This window comes from Nothoprocta perdicaria, unplaced genomic scaffold, assembly GCF_003342845.1.
Source record: "Nothoprocta perdicaria isolate Ctin4 unplaced genomic scaffold, notPer1 scaffold_101, whole genome shotgun sequence".
In the NCBI taxonomy this organism is placed as follows: domain Eukaryota; kingdom Metazoa; phylum Chordata; class Aves; order Tinamiformes; family Tinamidae; genus Nothoprocta; species Nothoprocta perdicaria.
In genome coordinates, this window is record NW_020454106.1 from 2,525,835 (window position 1) to 2,530,053 (window position 4,219).

The following is a 4,219-nucleotide window of genomic DNA, read 5'->3' on the forward strand; positions in this document are numbered from 1 at the left end:
TCTCCTCTCCTCTCCTCTCCTCTCCTCTCCTCTCCTCTCCTCCCTAGCGAATAGGAGACACCAGGATGCCGAGGAAAGCCCCACAGGATGGAGCACGTGCGGGACCCTCATGACTTTGTCCCCCAAGGAACAACATTTTGGGGGCCCGCAGCCCGCCCCGGGGCGCGTGGGTGAGCCGGTTTCACACGAACGTGCTCCTCAGCCCGGTGATCTCTGGCCTTTCCGCCCCAATCCGGGGAACATCTCTCACCTCCGTGCGAATGAGCACAAGACGCAGGTGCGAATCCGGCGGCCGCGCTCAAATCCTGCCGCCGGTGACGCCGCCGTCCCCACGGGGCCACCGCTGCCCTTCCGCCCCCGAGCGCCGAGAACGGCTCCTTCCCTCCCGCTTGCTCCGTGCCCCTTGCTCCCATCGCTCCCTCCACCTTGCGCTGTTTTTCACGGGCGCTTTCCCATTTATTTAATTATTTTTAATCAACGCACTTAAAAACAGCGCTCCCTTTTTTTGCAGCTGCGATGGGGGAACCGGTTTCAGACCCRTGCGCGGCGTCGGGGCCCCGATTCCCAGCCCTGCTCCAGGCAGCCGGAGGGAGGGATGGACGGAAGCGGCTCCCTAATGGGCACTAAGAGCCGCCTCTTGTGCCGCGGCTCCGGAGCCGGTTTGCCATCGATTGTACGAGGCACAAAAGGAGCCTTTCCACCAAGGCCACCTCCCCGCRCCCCTGATGCGATTTCCAGCAAACTCCCAGGAAAATATCTGGAGAAGATRAGAGGTTAGAATGGGGGAAAACAGAAAAAAAATTGGAAAACTTGTCCGTCAAGTTGAGAGGGTGGTGCAAAGTCCTCAGGGTGGGACGGGGCTGCAAGGGGCAGCTGCCTTTTCTCCTGGTTTTCCAGCACCAAAACGATCTTCTGCTTTGGAAATCATCCCTGGCTGGAAAATCAGCATTTGGGAATCATCTCCAGGACCTGGGAGACTGAAGGAGCCGGTTTCAGAGCTGGGCAGCCTGGAGGCTCTTATCCATCCACATCTTCTTCATCTCATATTTGGAGATGTGGGACAGGGATGAATCCAGAGTAGCTGCCCCAAGGGTTTGCTCGGAGTTTAAGGAGCAGGAACCCTCCTTAGATACCCGCGTGAAGTGAAAATGGGACCATCAGTGCAAAAATATCTCTGCTTTCACATCTTATAGCCAGAAGATAGACTTGCTGACGGTAAATCCGAGCCAGGGCATCAGGGACCAGCAAATCTCCATCTTGGAGATATCCACAAGGTGGATGTCTATCCGGATAGCGGTCATGAACCTGCACTAGGCGACTCTGCTTGAGCAGGGGTTTGGATGAGATGCTCTCCTGAGGTCCCTGCCAACCTCAACCATTCTGGGAAGTTGCTGGTGGGATCCAGGGCCCTTCCAGTGCAGAACTGGAGCTGATGACAGCTGTGCCCACGTGGAGCAGTGGTTTCCAGCAAGCTTTTCCCTCTGAAAACCTCTGACCCTGTGTTGTGTCTTTGAGGACCTGTGGTGAAATGCAAGTGGCTCTGAGTGCAAAATGCTGGATTTTACTCAACTGTGGTCTAACTGCAGGAGCAAGAGTGAGTCTGACGTTAGGGACCGGGTATCCACCACTGATTCCTTGGCCCATCACTCACTTGAAACTCATTTTAAGACTCCTGAGTTCCACAGCAACCCATGATAGCCTCCAATAAGCCATGAGGTCTTCTGCAATAAGCAGTTTGAGTTTGAGTTTCTGCAATAAGTTGAGCTTGAAAGTGTCAAAATGTTCTGGTATCCCCAGAATTCCGTCATCTCTCTCACTTTATTKAATTTTTCTTTTTCCAGGCACCAAATTCATTGGAATTGGCCAAATCCTTTCTGGGCAGCCCTGTCCTGCAGTTCTGCCTCAACACCTTTTGACATTATGACAAGGATCCACAGCTTGTTTTTGTCCTATGACTTTGGAAAGTTGGATCCTGCTTCATCCTGGCTGTCTCAGCTGAGCTGGCTTGGATTGTCCAGAGGGGTTTAAGCTCTGCTCCTAGGATGGCTCCAAGGGATTAAGGAGATGACGTTCTCCAGCAGGGACCATGCTGGCTCAGAGGAGGCTCAGCCTCAGGACTAACACCTGATGAGATCTGCAACCCTTGCTCCGTGCCACTTTCTGCTCCATTTCTTCTGGCAGATGAGTCCTATGAGTCCTTTTTTAAAAAAATTCTCCTATTTTTTATTTTCTTTATTATTATTTTCTTTTTTTTTTGCAATTCATTGCAATTTGCTTGGTTACCAGCAAAGGGACAAATAGCACGGCGACCTTTCTTGGTGGCACCTGATCTCCTTGTGCTCRCCAGCCTTTTCTCTGCAGGATGCTGCGAACAAGGCATCCCCTTCGCTGGGGCGAGCAACTCGCTCTGTGGCCCCTTCCATTTTTCCTATGGGGAAAAACCAGAAACTCAGGATCTCCCCAGGGAGGTTGTGGAGTCTCCTTCTCTGGAGGTCTCCAAAACCCGCCTGGATGCCGCCCTGTGCCACATGCTCTGGGTGTCCCTGCTKGAGCAGGAAGGTTGGACTAGATGATCTCTAGAGGTCCCTTCCAACCTTGAATATTCTGTGATTCTGTGATCTCTTCCATTTCTATTTATACTCCTGTTATTAAGTGTGTCTGGAGGAAATACAGATTATTTTTTTCTTGGAAGAGCAGAGGATCAAAAAAAGGGGTCTTTGGCACCTCAAGGAAGACGTTCCACTACTGGAACGTGTCCACCGAGATGGTCATAGGGCCAAAACATGTGAACTGCAAAGGGGAGCTGAGGTTGTCTAGTGGGAGGAGAAGGCAGTAAAGAGGGAGGTGACTGTTGTCCAYACCTGCATGGAGGCTGTGAAGAAGTCTCAGATCAGATCATCAAGGGCCTGGAGCAGCTCTYGTGTGAGGAGAGCCCGAGCGAGCGGGGCCTGCTGAGCCTGGAGAAGAGGAGGGTGAGAGGGGAGCTGGTGAGTGTGTCCAAGGAGCCGAGGGGAGGATGGAGGGAGGAAGGTGCAAGCTCTGGTGGGTGGTGGCCAGGGGCAGGCCAAGGGGYAGTGGGTGCAGGTTGCAGCGCAGGCAGCTCCATGTGGCCRTGAGGAAGAACTTGTTTGGTGGGAGGGTGCCCGAGCCCTGGCCCAGGCTGCCCAGGGAGGCTGCGGAGGCTCCTGCTCTGCAGATCTGCCAGCGCGCCGGGATGCGCCCGGGTGCCCCGTGCTCTGGGTGTCCCTGCTGGAGCAGGGGCTGCGCTGGGGGAGCCCTGSGGGTCCCTTCCAACCTCAGCCACCCTGGGATCCTGGGATCATCCCTTCCATCCAGCTATGGATGCACCCATGGACATGTGCAGCCCACGCTGGGCAGGGCTGAGCCTAGGCCAAGGCTATCCCTGATCCTATTTAACATTTTCTATCCTCTTTTACGCTATTTTTCTTTTCTTCCCGAGCAGCTGATGGGCACAGCGCGGCGATGCGCACRGAGATGGGCACGGACGCGCGCGCGCCTGGCGCTACCCGCTGCCCACCCATGCCCGCAGCACATGCTCCCGCGCCAAATCCCCGATTACCGCCCGTGCCCTAAGAGGGATCAGAGCCGCTTAGAGGCCGAGCTTGCCTTCGGACACGCTCCTGCAGCCCGGAGCTCGCCGTGCGCTTCGCTCCGGGGGGACGGGGGCACCCAGCCCCRTCCTCAGCCCTCTCCTGCGTGGTGCTGAAGCCTCCATGTGGGAATGGGCACCGGGAAGCTGCCGGATGCGGCTGGTGGGATCTGGCGCCCGGCTTGACAGCAAAGCTGATAACCCCGGGGATTTTAACGCTGCAGGGGCTGTAGCTGAGCGGGGCCAGGCCATGTGGGACCACCCCAAGCCTCTTGCTGCGGGGCGCAGGAGGCTGCGAGGCTTTTCCTGATCCCGCCCTGCGGGATATTCGGACGTGTCCTTGGGTCCCTCTGCGCCGGTGCCATGGAGCCGGTGCGGTGGCACTGCCATAGAGGAGGGGACAGCACAGGGACAACCAGCGGGTGGTATCCGCTATTGTATCCGCTCGGATGGAGATCCAAGGACACAGGGGATGGATGCAACACTAGGAGAGCCCTGGGTGCATTGCACCGGGTGGATGGGGAGCAGGGCCAGGACCCCCCTCTTCTCCTGCTCTCCTTAATTCTTTGCATCGTGCATCGTGAAGGTGGCGAGCAGAGATTCGCAGGT